Raw genomic sequence first — 21,389 nt, 5'->3', positions numbered from 1 at the left:
CGAAATTTTACATTACATATCCAGGAATGAAAAATGGTGTCATTTGCTTTAGGTAAATAGGCTACTGAAAATAAGTCGATCACGACGCTTTCCCAGGGAGCCCTGACACGACTTCAGAATCCTTCTCAACACAGTAATCCAAGCAGTCTCAACCCATTAATCACCCAGGACACTCAAAATTAAATCTGCTGGCCATATTACACTGAATTGAATCCACTTTGGGACAGAGGTAGAACTTGACACTCAAGGTTTAAAAAAAAAAAAGGTTTTTTTGGGGGGTAGCAGATGCTCAAAATCAGAATTCAGACTCCCATTTTTTAGCTCGCCTTCCTGCTGCATCCTACTGCCTGGAGAAACTATCTGCAAAGGCGTTTTCACTTAAAGAAGCATACACAGTACCGTGAAACCATCTTCCTCTCCAATGAAGCAAAATGCAGTCCGTCAAGAGCTACCGAAAATTGAACTAGAAAATACTGAGCTGAACGGCACTGTTTGGACTTGCACAATCATAGCCTTTGTCGATGAAAGCAAGCATACATTTTATATGCCTCTATGAAGCCCTGAGAACATCTAATCAAACTGACAGCTGTGGAGCTAAAAAATAAAACAACCAGCATCCTGTCTTTGATGTTCACCAGGCCATGGCTCAGAACCCTTAAGAGCAGGGATCAGACAGTCTTTAAGGCTGCAGGAGCCCCAGGGTACCCCTGCCAGGCCTTGGGCACCATCAGAGAAAGGGGAGCAAGGACCAGGACGGGGGCAGGGAAAACACAGCTGAGCTCATGATCCCAAGTAGAAGGCTGTCGGCGGCAATTCGCAAAGACATCTTCCAAGGCAGGCCATGGGAACAAGTGTTTCATTCTTGGTCTGAAAACAGACTCAAAAGTTAAGTGCCAAGGGCATGATGGGCAGAATCCATGATGTCTACAACATACACTGAGCTCTTAATTGGAGATGATCTTTTCCTGGCTGCGGCAAAGAAATACAGGCCACAGAGCACAGGATAATGACCATGAGACTCACTCTACTGAACAGACTCTAGTAAACTCACCCTTTCATTCTACAAATATTTCATCTATTAGGTTCTGGCTGCTGGAATAGAGCAATGGAAAAAAAAAAAAAAAAAAAAAAGAATCAAATACCTGACTCTCAAAGTAGCATCCTAGTTGGGGAAATCCACAACAAAACAAACTTTCATCTCAGTGAGAAGTGATAAAAAGAAAACAGAATCTGAAAGCACAAGTGTGATGGGGGGTGGGGCAGGGGACGAAGTTAGACATTTGACTCGTATTTTGGAGATGGAGGAATGAGCTCAAATTGTCATCCGACTTTGCCAAGGCCACACAGAACGGTTCCCGGCCGTAGAGCCAATCCAAGCTCTTAGTCATGATGACACGCTGCCCTCCTCTAACCCTGTGTCTTGAGGTCTGGAGAGCTCACCTAGTGACTCTCCTGGAACACCCCCTCAGAGGGACATCTGGATTCACAAAGTCCAGCTGCAGTGTGACCAGCCCCAAACACAGAGGCATTGGTATCCGCTTAGTCCAGGCTAAACAGTCCTATTCTGGCAGCTTTTGCAGCCCCTAACATTTAGTTAGGTCCTCTTCCCCTCCCGTCCTGGAGCCTGGAGCTCTTGCATTTGCCAAACGTCTTCTTCAAAGAGCTGTCTGCCCATGGGGTCGGTACCCAGCGTGCGTGCCCAGGCAAGTAGAGTAACCACCCTCACAGCACCAACAGCTGCGAGGCCCAGCCAAGCGGACCCCAGCTGCTCGGCTGCCCACTTCTTAACACGCGAAGCAGGAGCCCCTTCCTTCCTTGCTGAGGCTTGCTCCCCATCACCTAAGGACAGAGAGGAGTGCACAGTGCTCAAGAGCCACGTGAACAGCACTCTTTGAGAAGGAAAACCCAAATGCTCGCAGTGAAAGCCTCCTGTACTCATTTCATGTATAGTCATTTGATTTCATTTTGAGCTAAGAAAGGCGGAGGGCTGGGAAACAGCACAAACAACACTAGGGCACAATGAATCCCAAGAAAACAAACCAAAGATACTATACAATGAGGTAGCTGCAAGTATGTAAGCTTCAGGAGGGCAGGGATGTTTTGTTCACTGTTCTAGGCTGGGTGCCTGAAGCATAGAGTGGGTTGTAAATAAGATCTGGGGTATAAATAAAAACATCGCTTAAAATAGCAAAAGAAAAAAAAAAGAAAAAAAAGGCACAAATTAAACGCTATGAAACCAGAAACAGCAAAAAAACACAGGAAAGTGTCTTCAATATTCAAGAATTGTGAACATGACCCAGCCCAGCCATCTCCTATCTTTTGAAACCATCAGCCAGCTCTTAATTATTCACATGTAAACTGGGGACTATGCAAGCGTTTCAATTCTACCTTTGCTAATCACTGAGACTAGGCCAGTTCTGTATCTGTGTCTTAAGGATGCTCAGGAAACACAAACTCAAAAGAAAGGAAAACCTTTCAGGAAACAAATGACATCAACAGTTAAAAGAGTGAAAGAGCCAAACTGCGTAAGCATGTATTAGCACGTATCAACCTGAATATGCCTTTAAGAAAAACTCAGTATAACTGACATTCCTTCTTGACTGAGATGTTTCAATAATAATATTCATTTAATCTGTTTTTAAGCACCTGCTACATGCTAGTCATTGCTCCAGGAACATGTAATACAGGCATACCTCAGAGATATGGTGGGTTCAGTTCCCAACCACTGCAGTAAAGCAAAAACCACAATGAAGTGAACCAAATTAATGTTTTGGTTACCCAGGGTATTAGTTATTAGTGTATTAGTTTACACTAATATTGTAGTGTCTTAAGTGGGCAATAACATATGTCTCAAGGAACAATGTATATACACCTTATTTTAAAAATACTTCATGCGGGGGCACCTGAGTGGCTCGGTCAGTTAAGCGTCCGACTTCAGCTCAGGTCATGATCTCACGGTTCATGAGTTCGAGCCCCACGTCAGGCTCTGTGCTGACAGCTCAGAGTCTGGAGCCCACTTTGGATTCTGTGTCTCCCTCTGTCTGCCCCTCGGCTGCTTGCACTCTGTCTCTCACATTGTCTCAAAAATAAATAAACATTAAAAAAAAATTTTTTTAAATACTTCACGCTAAAAAGTGCTAACCATCATCTGAACTTTCTGCGAGTTGTACATCTTTTTGCTGGTGGCGGGTCTTGCTTGATATTGATGCCTGCTGAGGCATCAGGTGGTTGTTGCAAAAGATTGGGGTGGCTGGGGCAGTCTCTTAAAATAAGACAACAATGACTTAATTAATGGACTCTTCCCTTCATGAACGATTTCCCTGTAGCATGTGGTGCCGTTGGGGAGCATTGTACCCACAGAACTTCTTTCAAAACTAGAGTCAATCCTCTCAAACCCTGCCGCTGCTTTATTAACTAGGTTTATGTAATATTCTAAATCCTTTGTGTCATTTCAACAATCATCACAGCATCACCGTGCACTATGTTGTTACAGAGATGGCTTCCTCCCTTAAATGTTACGAGCCAAACTCCGCTAGCTTCCAACCTTTCTTGTGCAGCTTCCCCATCTCTCTCAGCCTTCACAGAATTGAAGAGTTAGGGCCCAGCTGTGGATCAGGCTTTAGCTTGTGAAAGGAATGTTGTGGCTGGTTTGATCTTCTATCCAAACCACTAAAACCTTCTCTGTATCAGCGATACGGCTGCTCTGCCTTCTTACCTTTTGTGTGCTCCCTGGAGAAGCACCTTTAATGTCCTTCAAGAACTTTTCCTCTGCATTCACAGCTTGGCTGTTTGGTACAAGTTTGTAACCTATCTCGGCTTTCGACAGGCCTTGCTCACGAAACGAAACGTAATCCTTTCTAGCTTTTGATTTAAAATGAGACACATGCAAATGGTTTCTTCCACTTGAACACCTGGAGGCCACTGTGGTGTTATTAATTGTGGGGTTAAGGGCCGAATTTCAATCGTGTTATGTCTCAGGGAGTAGGAAGGCCCGGGGAGAAGGAAAGAGATGGGGGAACAGCCTTATGGTGAAGCAGTGGAACATCTTACACGGGCGTGGCTCGTGGTGCCCCCAAAACAACTACAATAGTAACATCAGAGATCATTGACTACAGATGGTAGCTACACTTGTGAGCATCACATAATACACAGGCTTGCTGAATAATTAGATCGTACACCTGAAACTGATAGAACATTATGTGTCAACTACTTTTAAAAACAACCACTGATCGGGGCGCCTGGGTGGCGCAGTCGGTTAAGCGTCCGACTTCAGCCAGGTCACGATCTCGCGGTCCGTGAGTTCGAGCCCCGCGTCGGGCTCTGGGCTGATGGCTCAGAGCCTGGAGCCTGCTTCCGATTCTGTGTCTCCCTCTCTCTGCCCCTCCCCCGTTCATGCTCTGTCTGTCTCTCTCTGTCCCCAAAAAAATAAATAAAAAACGTTGAAAAAAAAAAAAACAACCACTGATCACGGATCACCGTAACAGATACAATAACAAAAAAGTCTGAAATATGACAAGAATCACCAGTGCGTGACATAGAGACCCAAAGTGAACAAATGTTGCTGCAAAACATGGCCCCCATAGGCTTGCTGGATGCAGGGTTGCCACACAACTTCAACTGCAACAACACAGTATCCGCCAAGTGCAATAAAACGAAGCACCATACAATGAGCTGTGCCTGTGTCAGAACGAATGAAAGTGATGCAGCCCTCGTCAATCTTACCTTAATCCAGAGTAAGGGAAGATCATGAACAGGTCAACAAATACACGAGAGGTGTAACTTGCAAATGTGGCTGACTGCTGGCAAGATAATCATCGGTGATGAAATAAAGAGAAGCAGGGGAAGGACAGGATACTTATTTCTATCACTGAGAGGCAGCGCTGAGCACATGTGCAACTCTGGACAGACGTGACATGGGACTCAGAGGCTCCACCACCCCACCTGCAGGAGGACTCACTAGGCAGGTAGAGACCCTTCTGCCCCACATCTCAGCAAGCTGGTAACAAGGCACAGACCAACCCTCCTTTGCATGGCCAGGCAAATTCCAGGCCATGTGCAAGAGCCCAGGATAGAATGGTCAAGAGACCAGAAAGACCTTACAAATGTACATTCACCTCAAACTGGAACCTCCAAACAAATGAAGCAAAAACTGACAGAATTCCACCTACATCTATCACCTGAGCATACTATTAAAAACTTGAGAATGCGTGTCAAGTTATTTGGCAAATGGGAGGTATACAATAGGTGCTTAGAAAGTGATTCAAAAGGCTGTCGAATAGGAGCAGCCTCCATTCTCTTCCCACCCCCAGACTCTATGCCAAATGCTGCCCACACATCTGATCTACTTCTATCAATGACTCTGAGGTACAAGAGTAAACTGAGGCCCAAAGAGATTAAGTAATAATTCACCAAGGTCAAATATTCAGGAAAGGTGCGAAATCTCATACCCCTTTAATGCCTCTCCTATGCCGAACTGGGTTTCCCACGAGGCCAGCCACGAAAACCAGCACAAGAAAGATAGCATTCAGTCAACACTTTGTGTAACATTAAATTCCTTAATTAGCTTTACATGTTCCTTGACAGTTCCCCCAGTTAACAAAGCACACACATGCTGTTTCTAGTGTATTCTGGCTCACAGTGATTTTGCTAGAAAACTGGGAGCAGTCTGAGCCAAGGATAATTCTAATCTCACAGGCAAGCTGATTTAGGATTTCTACATTGGGAAGAGGTTGTCCAGATGAGCAAAGAAGGTTGGAGGGGGAGCCAACACATTTGAGACCACAGCAGGGCACAATGAATCCCAACAAGACAAAGCAAAGATATATATACAATGACTCAGCTGTAAGTGATCTGCTGGACTGTCAGAACCATGAGGACAGGGCTCTGTTTGGTTCATTTGTTTTACCCCAGGGACCTCAAACAGGAGTGCTTGGGGCACAGCACATTATAAATAAATACTTGGGGAATAAATCAAAGCATTTTTTGGAACAGGAAAAATAAATAAAAACCTAAAACAAATTAAATGTCCAACATCAGAATTATACAAAGATAGATATTATTCCATTAATTGAAGATTACTATTGCAGCTGCTAAAAAGGATGGATGAGGACTAGCAGAAAAGGTGTCCATTTTGAACCATGCTGGAGAAGGGGAATGAAAAACATGGGAAATGTTCACAATATACAGGGAAACAGCAAAACATCATGGACAGCAGATCTATCCCTATAAGTATACTATGTCTTTCTTATACGTGAGATGTATAGATTAAAAAACTACGAGAACAAAGAACAAAATATCAAGTCAGCATTATCTCTGGATTGTGAGATGATTTTTTAAATGTTCTTTCCTGTTTTGCTGATAAGCACTTTTTAAAAATTGCCCTTCCTCTATCTTATATGTATTTATAAAATGTTCTACAATACAAATTTGTTGCTTGACATAATTTCTACCTTCATGACGTCGGTGGCTGTACTGTAAATCTCCTCTCCTCTGACAGGAAGATTCTGCACCTGCCAAAACGGGCTTCTGAACTTTTACCCAGTGACAAATAGTCGGCAGTTAGTTTAAAAGAGTGGCTCTCAAATGGGGGGACTTGGCCCCCAGAGGACATGAGGCAATGTCTGAAGAAACTTCTGGTTGTCTCATCTTGGCAGGGGCGGGGTGCTAGTGCCGTTCATTCCCACAATGCACAAGACAGCCCCCCACAACAAAGAATTATTTGGCCCCAAACATCCATAGTGCTGAGGTTGAAAAACCCTGCTTCAAAGTACTAGGATAGGGGCACCTGGGTGGCTCGGTCGGCTCAGGTCATGATCTCGCGGTTCGTGGGTTCGAGCTCCGCGTCGGGCTCTGTGCTGCACAGAGCCTGAAGCCTACTTCGGATTGTGTGTATGTCTCTCTCTCTGTCCCTCCCCAGCTCTCGCTCTGTCTCTCTCAAAAATAAACATTAAAAAAAATGTAAGTATTAGGATAAAAACCAGGGTGCCTGGTTGACTCAGTCAGTTAAGCATCCGACTCTTGATTTCAGCTCAAGTCATGGTCTCACGGCTCGTGGGATGGAGCTCCCGGCTGTCAGCGCAGAGCCGGCTTGGGATTCTCTCTCCCTCTCTCTCTGCCCCTCCCCCACCTCTCCAAATAAACAATTTAAACATTTTAGAAATAAATAAAACATTAGGATAAAAATCATACTGTGGGGAGCCTGAATGCTTATCCTAAACACAAACAAGAGGAGAAAAAACTTATTAACCTTATTTAAAATGTTTTGTACCAGAGGAACAAATTTCCAGAAGGGCAGAGATGGGGAACACTTGTTCCTCTGAGGATCCCTTCATCCTAGCAGTGTTCATGGCACAGAGAGGTGGCTTAGCCAGTGTGCCATCCATCAGGGAACACAGAGCTGCACTGTGGAAGAAATTCCGACTGCAAAGTCAGATGCAGACAGACTTAGAGATCAGCTCTGCCAACAGCTAACATACTAAACATACTGTGCATCTCCAAAGTGAGGATTACAAGGCCATACTTAATTCTTGTATGACTTCCACTGGCCAAAGCGTATGACACTTTTAACACTGCCCAAGATACACAAGAGCCAAAGGGGTGGCTTGCAAGAGGTGACCTGACCTGCTACGTATGACGTACATACCCAAAAAATTCCATCATGTTTGTGCATGGAAACTGCCTAGCTTCAAGCTCAATGCCAATGAAACCAGGAAAGGCAGTTCCCATATGAACCAGTTACCATCTCCTGGAGAAAGCTGTGTCCCCCGAACTAAGCCTAACCCCCCAGCCTCATCAGGTTTGTTCAGGACACCCTATTACTGACCAACTGGTAACTACGTGAACACGGAAAAAAATGGCAGGTACCATCTACACCAATAATTTGTGTGAATGTTCTAAAGAAAGATTCACAATAGAACAAAACAGAAACAACTTTTTAAAAATAAAAACCCAAAGGGGGCAAGATTGCTACCTCTGATGAGCCTGGAAGTCAGTTCGTAAGAACTTAATCAACTAAACCCTACCAAGACACCAGATGGTCTGTTAAGTATTTTGGGATTTTTATCTTATAGCCAACACACCCATCTGGTAGCATGTAGAAGTTATATTTTTCCTTTAAAAAATACTGAGAAAGACTGTCCAAATACACCGGTGTAATTGAGGTTGATGAATAGGGTTCTAAAAGTGTAGGTAGTGAGGAAAGAAATATAAACACACACACAGATAAATGTATAATTTATCTGAGCCATTAGAGTCAGCAGAATCATATAAACTTTTTACTAGACAACCCCACAGCAAAAAATATAGGTTCAAGTTGCTGAATCATTGTTCAGATGTAAATAGGATTCCTAAAACTTTTATTGGTCGTTAAAATTCATTTATAACATAACGTAAACAAGAAAAGCGGGCCATAAAGCCAAATCCTGGTGAAAGCCCCCTCCAAATGCATACATCTGACAAAAGAGCTCATTTGCAATTCAAGAGTTAAAAGAACACAAAACGGCCGAAAATGGTTGCATTAATAAACTAAAATAAAACTTGACTGTGTTTGATGATGGAATGTTTATTTAATTTGATCAAATGTTCACACCAGTACTCAGAAACATTCATTCCACAGTAGAGAACACACACGGGCTCAAACACAAAACTTCCTTACTCAGTCATCACCCAGAGTGAGGTCCCACAGTTCTCCTCGTGAAAACAGCAGACGCATCCAATGGCTGGATAACAGTGCATCCTATTAAGTCAGGTGCCAAATATCCTTTCTCCTGGCCAGGGCTCCATCATTCATGAGCTCTTTTCTGGCTGCTTCTCAGCAGTTTTGTGCAGAGCTCTCCACTCTGCGCTTCGAACATGAGTCTCATTCCACAAAAATCTTGTATTACACATTCCCGCTAATGTTCCCGGGAACGTGGCAATGGCCCGTTCCGTAAGACTTTGCTGGCATTCAACGTTTTCGGGATTCCGGTATATGTAGCCTCCACCCTTGGCTGCCTTGGTTCAGTTTTGAAACTCTTAGGCATCAAACGATCATTTCCTGACAGCAGCACAGAGCTGTGCTTTTCACACTGGCACCACGCCATCACGGCATTTCTACAGGGAAAACCAAAATGACCAGGCATGGCAACCCCTGGTGTCTAAAGGTTTTATTTTTCCTTTTCAGAAGAAAAGAAGAGAGAATTAAGGACAAAGAGAAATCAGGGGGGAAAAAAGAAAAAAGAAAGAAAGAAAGATGTCCCTGATTAGGGTTAGTAGATTGGGACCTCCCGGCTACCATTTGTATTTTTTTACAGCCTGCTTTTGGCAAGACAGAACATGGCGTGCTGGCTAAAATAACGGGCTTAGGGACATAAGCAGAGACCAAACCTCAAACTCAGGCTCGGCCAATTATAAGCCCTATCACCAAGCACGTGATCTTAAGTAAAACATTGTCAGTTTGCTTATGTGTAAAATAGGGCAATGGACTTCGGAGAGCAGTCAAGATACAAAGAGCCTTGCACTACACTTAACACAATAACCTAGTTGTTACTCTGATTGAGCCCAAAGTTTCCACTAGGCTTTTTTTCACTTGGGTAGTAAACTCACATGTGGCTGCTTCAGGGTATCACTACACTATATTAAATCTGTATGCGTTTCTTAGCTTGTGGGCTTGCGGAGACAATTCAAGGAAAAGACATCTTCTATTTTCTCATGTAAATAAATAATTGCTTCAACAAAGATCAGAGTCTTTAAAGTGGAGAGTCGCTACCCAACCCACACACCGCCACCATTACTCTTCTTCCTATTTGGAGTTTGAAATACACAAGGAGCACACGAAAACATTCTCTTGGGAAACATTCAAGCAATATGCCATTATTCTTGCAATACAGGGTAACAGAACCTAATAGAACATTTTCTATCCCCTCTCTTTGAAAGAAGTGTATTCCAGATGGCTGCGAAATGAGTGTGTCGTGAGTATGTGTTTCTGCAGAAAAGCCTAGGAGGTGCAGGCATTCCCTTGGTACGTTAGCCTAGGGTCACCCCAATAAACACCCTGCAGTCAGCCACTGGCACAAAAGGAAATGCTTTTTGTGTCAGAACAGAAGAATTTAGATACTTCAAGATGTATGTTCTAGGAGAAAACTTCTCTATACCACAAAAGTATATTAGAGTAGTTCATTATTTCCTTGGATACTCTCTCTTGCCACCCAGTTTTCTTCCTCCTTGTGGTGAATGTGTGTACCCTGATAGGCGGCAGGCTAAGTGTCTTACAGATGGATCCTTAGAGCCAAGGCCTGTGCCTGGAATACATGGAGGCATTCAAGGAAGAAAAGGATGGATTCCTTAATGGTTAGGCTCTGTTAAGCCCAGCTACGATTCCACTGTGAGGGCTTGGTTAAGGAACAAATTTGCATGGTAATGAACCGACAGCTACACAAATGTGTTGGGTTATTTGAATCTCAGAAAGCCTTCATCTCCACACTCTGCAAAAGTTTCCTTCACCACTTGCACTTTTAGAATATTCCCGGGTGACCAATGCCACAGGATCCATTTAGTCAAACATTAAGCCCTCACTTACCATGAAGTTGTGGAAACTCTTGGGCTTCAGGTATATCAAAAGCCAAGAGGGCAAATACAAGCCAAAGCAGTAGAAGATTCATGATGGGTGCAAGACAGTGCTTGCAGAAGGGCAGGCTGTGATAGGCTTCAAAAACGCCATCATCAGAACTGAAATACTTCGTAAGGTAACATCCCAATGTTGAGCGCGTGAAACATTCAGTAGTGTTTTAGAAAAGCCATCTAGTGTGGTGGTTAACAGCACTAGCTCCAAAGACAGAATTCGCATTGTGGGATCTGCCTCTTAATGTCCTGGGTGAACCTGAACAATTACACTGTGACTCAGTTTCCCTCGCTACAGAAATTGTGGTATGGGCCTTCCCTTGAGGAGTTGTTATGCAGATTAAATAAGATACTATGCGCATGGTGCTTAGTATAATATCAGGCATGTCAGACAGCTGCAATTATTGTTTTAGTAACATTAACGCAGATAATGGTTTGAAAAAGAACAAAATGAAAGATGGGGGCAGCTGGGTAGCTCAACCCGTTAAGTGTCTGACTCGACTCTTGATTTCAGCTGAGGTCATGATCTCACGGTCTTGAGACTGAGCCCCGCATGGGGCTCCATGGGGATCCTGCTTGGGATTCTCTCTCTCTCCCTCCCTCTCTCTCTCTGACTCTGTCTGCCCCTCCCTGGCTCTCTCTCTCTCTCTCTCTCAAAATAAATAAACTTAAAAAAAAAAAGAAAGAAAGATAACCAAGAATGCTTCCAACACTAGCAATCCATGCTGTCGTGCACCCAGTTAAGGAAAATAGTTGGTTGGCTTCCTATAAAACTAAGCATGCACTTACCACACGACCGAGCAAGTACACTCTTGGGTGTTTATCTCAGAGAAATGAAAACTTAGATTCACTCAAAAACCTGTACATGAACATTCATAGCAGCTTTATTTGGAATATACCCAGACTGTAAGAACCCAGAAGTCCTTTAACAGATAAACTGTGTAACAAACCAGACTACATCCATCCCGCGGAATACGACTTAGCAACAAAAAGGGACCAACAACTTAGATGGGTCCGGGGAATTCTGTTGAGTGAAGAAAGCCAACCCCAAACGGTTATATACTGTGTAATTCCATTCATATAATATTCTTGAAATGACCGTGAATTAATGGTAGCCAGGGGTTAGGGGTGGGCTCAATGTAGCTAATAAAGGGGTAGCACATGGCATCATCTTCTTTAGATTCATGTAACCACTACCACAGTAAAGATGCAGGACTGTTCTAGTACCAGAATCTAAACATATGATAAAAATGCACAGAGGGGGGCCTGGGTGGCTCAGTCGGTTAAGCGTCTGACTTCGGCTCAGGTCACGAACCCACGGTTCATGAGTTTGAGCCCTGCGTCAGGCTCTGTGCTCACAGCTCAGAGCCTGGAGCCTGCTTTGGATTCTGTGTCTCCCTCTCTCTCTGTTCCTCCCCTCCTTGCGCTCTGTCTCTCTATATGTCTGTCTCAAAAATAAATAAAGAATAAAAAAATGTTTCTTTTTTATATGCACAGAAATACACACATAAGCATACCACGTACACAATTGAGTGTGTGCAAAACTGGTGAGATCTGAACACAGTCTATGAATGTGACAATGCCAATCTCCTAATTTTGATATCATACTACAGTTATACAGAAGGAACCACTGGAGGAGACTGAGTAAGGGGTACACAGGAACCCTGGGAGGAGGGGGCAGGGAGTTTCAAATGGAAGTACTTCTGAATGGGCAGAAGAGTTTTAGACGAAGAGTATAAGTTCAATTAAGAATTAAATGATCTACTGCAGAGAAGGAGTGAGCCATATTTCACCTGGAAAGAGCTGCTATCTCTTTGGAGGTAGGAACAGCCCCTATTTGTGTCTAAATAAAGAAGGTGGGATTTTACAGCCACTCCACAGTAAATTAGGACTAAGGAGTCTCCAAGTAGGAATGAGCATCTTAGAGGCAAGAAAAATAAACCAACTCTGCCCAATGTAAGAAAAAGAAGTTACAGCAAGTAAGAGGTAGATGAGCCCCAGGACCACCAGGGAGGCTAGACCAGGAACTGGCAAACTATATCCAAATCCATATACCATCCACGGCTGCTTTCGCTACAATGGCGGAGTTGAGTAGTTCCAAATAAGACTGTATATCCCCCAGGGCCTGAAATATTTACTATCAAAAAAAAAAAAAAAAAGTGCCAACCTCTGGGCTAGATAACCAAGCTCAGGAGCCAAGCCAATTAAGGCAAAAGAGGTCCTCCAACCACCACTGCCGCCTGTCAACAGGATGTTTTAGCCACTGCCCAAATGGCTTTTCCTCTGTCCCTGTATCTTCGCAATATGAGCAACAAACAGATCCAAAGTCCGAGGCAGATGTATGTAACTAGTGGCATCCAGGTCAATGCCCCCGTATTAATTAGCTGCAAGGGAAGCTGGAAACCCGAACATCAGACAGACGTTTCTTCCACTACGACTCAGAGCCGACAAGGCCCAAAGCAGAAAGGGATTTCAGACAGCAGACAGCAGAACACACAGGATGGGAGTGCTATGTGTAGTGTGGACAAAGCCATCAACCACAGCCCAACTGGGTAGTTTTTACTTTCTGTGGCTCAACCCAAACACGGGGTTTTCTGCCAATTTGACCAATAAGAGGTGTTAATCGCTGTGAATATTTGCTAAACCCAGGCTTCCATTTGTTGACTTTCATCTTCAGTTTGCCCTTATATCACTGAAAGTATACTTTTACCCCTGGTCTAGACATGCTTTGATTTTTTTTAAATGCTCTTAGTTGGGTAGGAGGAAAAGTAAGAACCAAAGCTTGGGAGTCTCTTCAGTTGTGTGCATTTATGAAGCTAATTTTAAAAGACAAAGCAAACCAGGCAACCCTAATATTCTAACAACTCCCTAGCAGCAAATGGGTTCTGTCAATCATAGGGCAACACCTTCTCTCATTGTATTGACTTTAAGACAAATGAGTATCTTGCCTTTCCAAAGTAGGAGGCAAAAGTTCTAGCAATCTAACGCAGACACGTAATGAAAGATAAAATGAAGAGAGGGTAGTATTTTCAATGATTATCACATTAAAAACAGCACCTTTAGGGGTGATCGGGTGGCTCAGTCAGTTAAGCTCTCTACTTCGGCTCGGATCATGATCTCATGGTTTGTGAGTTCGAGCCCCGTATCAGACTCTCTGCTGTCAGCACAGAACCTGCTTTGGATCCTGTCTCCCTCTCTCTCTCTCTGCCCCTCTCCCGCTCACACGCACACGCTTTCTGTCTGTCTCAAAAATAAACATTAAAAAAATAGCTCCTTTCGGGGCAACTGGGTGTCTCAGTCACGTAAGCGTCCAACTCTTGATTTCAGCTCAAGTCGTATCTCACAGTCGTGAGATGGAGCACGGAGCTGGGCTCCACACTGGGCACAGAGCCTGCTTGAGATTCTCTCTCCCTCTCCTTCTGCCCCTCCCCCACTTGTGCACAAGCACACACACATTCCCGCTCTCTTGCTTTAAAAAAAAAAAAAAAATAGTTCCTTTAACTCGATAAGGTTCCATAAATGTTAGATCTCGTGGAACATATTCCTAGCATGTGGACTTGCATCCAGGATTTCTAACGCAAAGCTTCCTTCCAGTTAACAAAAGCCAGACAATTACCAATTGGAATGGAGGTGGAACGACTGATGGGATTTGGGGAGGCAAGTGCGAGGCGCACATCCTTAGGGCTGAAACTAAATCCTGCAAGAGCCAAGTTCAAGGCCCTTCAAAACTAGAGGCATCTCCCCAACTACACCAAAAACCCACGCACTCCTGAATTCCCTGCAACATTGTTTAGTTCTTCCCCGCGATGACTCTTAGTTCTTGCTCATCTCCTCACCGTTGAAACACTAGGGTTGCGTATTGGCTATCCCCTCTTTGCAAATGGAGCTCCCACTTACCAGAAGCCACATCAATTTCATCGGGAAGGTTTCACGCCGCACATAAAAATAAAACCAAGGCTTGCGGGAGATGACGTTGGAAAGCTAGAGCTCAAAAGTTTACTTCGGCACCTCTGCCAAAAACGATTTTCCAGGTCTGAACAGAGGCCTGACACAGTAGATGACACCTCTTTATCAGCTCCAAGAACTCCAGGGGACGTAATTAGCACCCAATTAGTTATTAATAACTTAATATTCACACATCTGCTCGAATTCTGTAGGTGCGCAGTATAATTTAAACATGAGCGTGATCATCCCCTGCTAGGGTAGGTGCCATATACATAATGGATTGGATTCCGCAGAGCCCGATAAGGCGAAAAACTGGAAGCCTCATCTGTTCCTTTCTGTAGGGTGTGAACGGGTCAACTCAAACCAAAGGGTATCCCAGTCCATCTGGAAGAGTTGAATAAAACCTATTATACAACCAAACTGACAGTGTAACAAGCATTAGCCGACTATATGCAATCATCGCGCTAGCTCAGATGCCTTAAAATGCCTCTAAAAGAGCTAGCGTATCAGTAATTATTATTTATTAAGCCATTATTACACACCAGGCACTGCTCTGATCACTGTAAACATATCTATTACTTCACTTTTATTTCATTTACCCCTCACAGCCACCCTGTGAGATTACTGCCCACCATTTTACAAATGGGAAAATGGAGGCACAAGTTCACATCACCTGCCAAAGATCACAAAACTACGTGTGGCATGGCTATGATGCAAACTCAGTCCTGTCGGCATGACAAAACCTTTGCTTTTAACCACCAAGCTAGAGTTAATCACTTTCCTCCAAGGCCTGTACCAAAAACCTTCCACATCATTGGGATTACACAAGGCTAAGAGGGGGTCCTAAGCACTTCGGTTTGCTGCCTTCACAGAAGGCCTAGGTGGAGTCTCGTTTTCATGAGCACTGTGAAATCAGATGAGCGACTTCACCTCGAGCTTTTAAAATCTGACTCATATTTCTTTTATCTATAGGCACAAAAAGACCTTTCCTACCACTCCCTCATTTTCCCACCTCCAACACCAAACATCTCACTCTTTAGTTACCAAAGTCCCCTCATCCAGAGACAAGAAATAGATAAACTCCCGTATGGAATTCAGAAACACGATGCAATTTCATGCCCATCGTTTCAAGGATGGTCCAGTCTCTCGCTGCCAGGGTGAGGACGAGAAAAATAGGACGGAGATACGGGAGGGGACCTCTGATCACAAAATAGATGTTTCTACAAGGTCTCTGAACAACCCTAGCTGCTGACTACACCCAAGCTACCCAACACAAGCATTTTAAAACACTAGTGAGGGCAGGATTATGTTCTTCCCCCAAATCTGCCTGGAATGTCTATATTGCACAGTCTGGAGCTACTGCCTTTCCAACGCTCTACCGTGCTTATCAAGGAAATTTCCCCTTCAGACTAATTAATGTCAAAGTACAGTGCAGGCCTCACTGTTTTTAGTTTGGTGAAATGCTGAATATTCATGTTATTTCACAGACACCACAAGGCCACACCTAACTAATAAGTATGGTATCTTCCTTCCAAGCTCCAATGAGAATAGGGTATCTTTCAAAGATCAAGGGAACAACAGGCAGGTGTGAATACCCATGGACATCTTGACACGTTTATGAAACAGGAAGGTTATCGAAAATATGGGGCTTACTATTCTGAAAGAAAGCTAAGAACATTTCATAAGCAAAGTGTGCAAGCAAAAGCTATCCAAAACACTAGGGACAAATACTGCCTGAGATTTCCGAGGAATTTATTTTAGGAAAGTAGGCCAAGTGTTGGGATTTAGTTAGAAGGATTTTCATCACAGAACTCATTATAATATCTAAAACTGTAAGCACCCTATATTTAACAATAAAGAAATAGTTAAATAAAATCATGGTACAAGCATTAAACTAAACACTTCTCAATGGTCAATTCTAAAGGTTTTAGAAGAGTAATAGCCTAAAACACGTAAAATGAATACTTCAATGAAAAGGGCACATTACAGCAGAATACAATTTTCATCAAAAAAAAAAAAAATCTAAGACAAGTATATACAAAAATGCACAAAGGTATTCAAAGTAACTAACTCAGAAGCATGTTTATATTACCTGTGTTTGTTACAATGAACACATGTGGCTTTTATATTAGGAAAAGCTTTTTTGGAGATACCTTAACCTAGCTCCCTTTTTTATCTCTAAGTCTGGAAAATTTCCAACAAACACAAAGACCCCACAGAGAAGCCGCAATCCCATACACGATGCCCAAGCTTCCAAATGCCTGTTTTTTTTGTTTATTTTTAAAGTTTGTTTATTTATTTAGAGAGAGAGACAGAGAGAGAGTACCTGTCTGTCCAAGCAGGTTCCATGCTGTCATCACAGAACCCAACACAGGGCTCGATCTCACAAACCATGAGATCAGGACCTGAGCCAAAATCAAGAGTTGTACATTTAACCAACTGAGCCAACCAGGTGTCCCTCCAAATGCCTAGTTTTTACTTGTTAATTCATTTGAATCAGGATCCAGATAAGGTCCACACAGAGCTTGACCAGTATATCTTTTAAAATCTTTATGGTTTTCCTCTTCCTCTCTATTTCCCCCTTGCAATTTACTCATTCAAAAATCCAGACCTTTGGTCAGTCTGGAATTTGCCTTTTGTATTCCTATGGTGCTGTTCACCACGTTTTCCAGCCAGACCTCTGTAATGCCTTTAAATTGGTGGTTGGACAGTGCTCACTTCAGCAACACATATACTAAAATTGGAATGATAGAAGATTGTCATGGCCCCTGCACAGGGATGACAGGCAAATTTGTGAAGTGTTCCATGCTTCTTATATAGTTTAGGGGAAAAAAATGGATATTTGGACACTTGAACAGCCTTATGTGGGGTTTTTCTAGGGGGAGGAGTGGAAGGTAGAAGGGAGTAGGGTGTTGCAAGACTATTTCCTAAGAGGTAATGTGTTCTATCACTGGGGGCTCAAGATACCTGGTTGTCTTTTTGTGATAGGATTAACTCACTGTTAATGCCCATGCCTACATTTGGCAATTAATTCATTAGTGGATGCAAAATGGCAGTCCTCCACTTCGCTTTCGTTGTTACAATAATTTCATAAAGGAAAAACTTCTGAGATGCCTGGGTTGCTCAGTCAGTTACGCGCCACGCTCTTGATTTCAGCTCAGGTTATGCTCTTATCGTTCAGGAGATATAGCCCCAAACTAGGTTTAGCACTGAGTGTGGAACCTGCTTGGGATTCTCTCCCTGCCTGTCCCCTACTCGTAGGTTCTCTCGCTCTCTCTCTCTCTTAAAAAAAAAAAAATTAAAATTAATAAAGAAAAACTTCCACCCATCTGCTCCCTGGTTACTCAGGATCAAAAGCTACTCTTAATTTTTAAATATATACATGCTTGTAGATTTAGGCTTCCACTACGTATAGAATAACCAGAAGCCACAAGCAAAAGCCTCCTTATTTTCCAGCCAGATCTGGAGCTCAAGAGTTCCCCAGGTCAGGAAGGGCCCGATCCGTACAAAGTGCAGCAAGGCCAACACAGTGGAGCCTCCAGAGAGCTCAGACCGCCCTTTACCCGGCAGCGCCCTTGGCACAGGGGCACCTGTCGTGGGAGTGGCAGGCCACCTCACTGCGCATGCCCAGGTTACTTTCCCAACGCCAGCGGAGGGCCGCGGGCTGCCCCCAAACCCGAAGCGGGCATCAGGGAACTGAACCGAAGTTCCCCCGAGGCCGGCCAAGGAAAGTCCTCACACCAGGCAGCAAAGCGGAGAGAACTGACAAACTGTGCAGGAGAAAAATGGAATCAACGGTCTGAACTCAATTTAACGATGGCTTTACAAATTGGAAGGCTGACGGCCCGAGGCGGAGAAAGGCACACACCACAGCACGGGGTCAGGGTCTGTGGCTGGTGGGCAGCTCTGTGGCTGCGAAACAAAACAAAACAAAACAAAACAAAACAAAAAAAAAAAAAAACGGCCAGAAGAGCCGATTTAATAACTCAGGGTCGGCACTTGGGCTTCTGCCTGGGCCTTTGATTTTTATAAACAATCCAGGCGAGTGGAGAGTGCGGAAGCAAGTCCGCAGGTAAGCCTTGCATGGCCCCGCCGGTCACTGCGCCAGATTTCCCTCTGGGGCTTCCAGATGGGGAGGCTGGGAAGACCTCCTTACTGCCGGCAAGGTCTCCTCAGAATGCATTCAGTAGCTAAATGTGCACTGGCCCACGGGAAAGAGACCTGGACCATTAAATATAAATGCAAAACAAAATTAGACCCATCCATTCTAAATCTCAGATCTCTGTAGCAGGAAAGGTTTACTCCCTGCTTTTAATTTTTCTAAAAGGCATAAGCACTGAAATTACCGCTCATGACCAAGCACCTAGATTTGGGTACCACCCTTCCCCAAACCAAACAAAGAAATTACTTTTGTTTCTTAATCCCTGTCAGATTTCATGAGGCATCTGTTGACACTTCTAAACCCGGATTAAGTTTCTATATAAGTACTCCTGGCCCAGCTTTTAAACAGAACCACAAACCCATCTGCAGTGGTGCAAAACACAGAAGCTGATAAGCTTTAAATGAATTGGAAACATTTACCTAAATGAGAGTCAGGACTAACTCAGGGATTTTCCTTTAAAAAATACATTAATAAAGAAAGCAAGGGGAAATGAACGTTTGTAAAATTTCTCTCCCCCACATTAATAAAAATAATCATTGCCTAACAAACTACTCATGCCACAGCTGTAGTCCACAGGATAACCATGTGCCGTGGCTTCTTGCTTTCCTTTGGTTTCCATTTTGTCCCACTTCTATGAGCGCCCTTGGACACAAGGGATTTCAGCTATTTCTGGTCACTGCTGTATCTCCAAAACCAAGAACAATGCTTTACGGTAGGTGTTCTGTATCTATTTGAAGGAGGAAAGTAATTCCATTCATTCCACTAGAACCAGGGGTATTTCAGAGCCAACAGGTTACTCCAAGGAGATGACCAAACAGTTAAGCTTCAGATCCTTCTCTGTAAATATGCCCCTAATTGCACCTCATTCAGACAACAACCTGCTTGGACCTCCTCCCGTCAAAGCTAGCAGAGCACCCCCCTTATTTCCCCACATCTCCATAGCAAGCTCTTTGGAAACCCCCAAACACTGAGGGACACCACACAATCCATTAACCTCTCCTCTGATCCGCAAAGACCTTCCCATTTAAAGCAGTGAAGGGAGAGAAAAGAAACTCCAAACACTGGGGCCCTGTTCATTCCAGATCCATTATATTCTGAAAGTGAACTAGGAAGAAACCAGACGAGACATGAAATATCCCAAAGCAAATGGACCTTGAATACATCATTGCACTGCCTTTCAAATAACTACCGTCTGTTGTTAGCCTTCATTTCCTTAAAACCTGAAAGCCCCTAGTGCAGGATGAGTGAAGAGGCAGGCTGTTTACTGGCAAAACTCAGGCTCTGGATCAAAAAGCTCAGACGTGGGCTAGCCACAGGAATATAAACAGGTAACCTCTCCTCTGGGACTCATTTGCCTCATCTGTTAAGTGGAATGATAACAGGAGCTCCCTTTGGGAATTGTAAGGGAATCAAATATGGTAATGCACAAAACATACATGGCACAGGGTCTGAGCTTTCAAATATGCTCTACAAGTTGTGATCATGAGGAGGAAGAGAATGATGAAGACAAAGAGAATGACGACCACAGTGACGGTCATGCTGACGATGATCAACTTACAGTACACGATGAAGAGATATAGCCCATTTTAGTGTTGGAAATACAGTCATATCACATACCCCATGTTCTACTCTGAGTTCTCCAGAGGGTAGCTTTCATTTTGGGCAAGTGGCGAGACAGTGATGGCTGTCCCTTGTCCACCAACCACATCAGCTTCATTTCCTCCACTAAGGCTGCTATGAATTTTCATGTTCACATAAAGTGCTCAACCAGAAACGAAGCTGTCAACAGTGGACGCTGGGCAGGACTCTCTGAGAGGGCAGAGGGAGAGAGACGTCCATACGGGTTAGCGGGTGGTAAGAGTTCAAAGAAGAAGGAACGCACTGGAAGTCTCCAGTGGAATGCAAACCCAATTAAAAGACAGACATGGCATCTGTAATGCTTTGAAGGGTATCCCTCCACACCTACCTGGTGCCTGGTACGTGCCAAGTTTTTACTGAACAAAAAAACAGAGAAGGATGCAACAGACCAGTATATCACCCAGTTTCCTGGAAAGCAAAGCGGCAGCTCTTGAGACTGCTGAGCATCCGGCATTCTGCACTGGTGTTTGTGTCAGCTAGAAGAAATCTAGAGCTTTAGGTTATAGTAGGGGGCTAAAGAGTGACCCTTGACTCCCCCCTCCAAAAGAGAGAAAGTCTATGTCCTAATGCCCAGAACTTGCGAACACCACGTTGTATGGTCAAGAGCAAACACTCCTTTACAAGCCTCGGTGTGATTAAGTTAAGGATTCTAACAGGAGATATTGATCCTCGATGATCCAGGTGAGTTCTAAATCCAGCGACAAGTATCCTTAGGAGAGTGAGGCCAAGGGGAGATTTGACAGGCAGAAGAGGCAGAGGCAGCTCGACCACCGGACAGAGATGGAGTCACAGGGTCCAGGGATACCGATAGCCACCAGAAGGAAAAAGAGGTAAAGAATAGATTCTCCTTTTAAGTTTGACGTTTTGCTGTGGCACCCCTAGGAAACTAATACAGCTTCTGCACTCACAGGTAAGTACACATCCAGGTAACACACTTGAGTCATCATCTTCTCCTTCTTAAGTGGTCCCAAAGCCACAAATAGGACAGGCAGGTGCCAGGTAAGAAGCCATGTCAGAAAGTGACAAAGAAATGGTGTAGTTGAAGGAG

At 43.9% G+C, this 21,389-nt stretch overlaps 1 protein-coding gene and 1 non-coding gene across 5 annotated transcripts in view; one reads left to right on the top strand and one right to left on the bottom strand.

Annotated features, from left to right (window-relative positions):
• The window catches only part of PTPRG (protein tyrosine phosphatase receptor type G), a 712,285-nt gene that overhangs the window by 617,804 nt on the left and 73,092 nt on the right, over positions 1 to 21,389 (bottom strand). The window lies entirely within an intron of this gene.
• Positions 17,252 to 17,354, top strand: LOC122214650. The gene has a single exon (XR_006200031.1). It is a non-coding gene; the product is annotated as a U6 spliceosomal RNA (small nuclear RNA).

This window comes from Panthera leo, chromosome A2 (genome assembly GCF_018350215.1).
Source record: "Panthera leo isolate Ple1 chromosome A2, P.leo_Ple1_pat1.1, whole genome shotgun sequence".
NCBI lineage: Eukaryota > Metazoa > Chordata > Mammalia > Carnivora > Felidae > Panthera > Panthera leo.
This window is presented reverse-complemented; position numbering and strand designations above follow the sequence as displayed.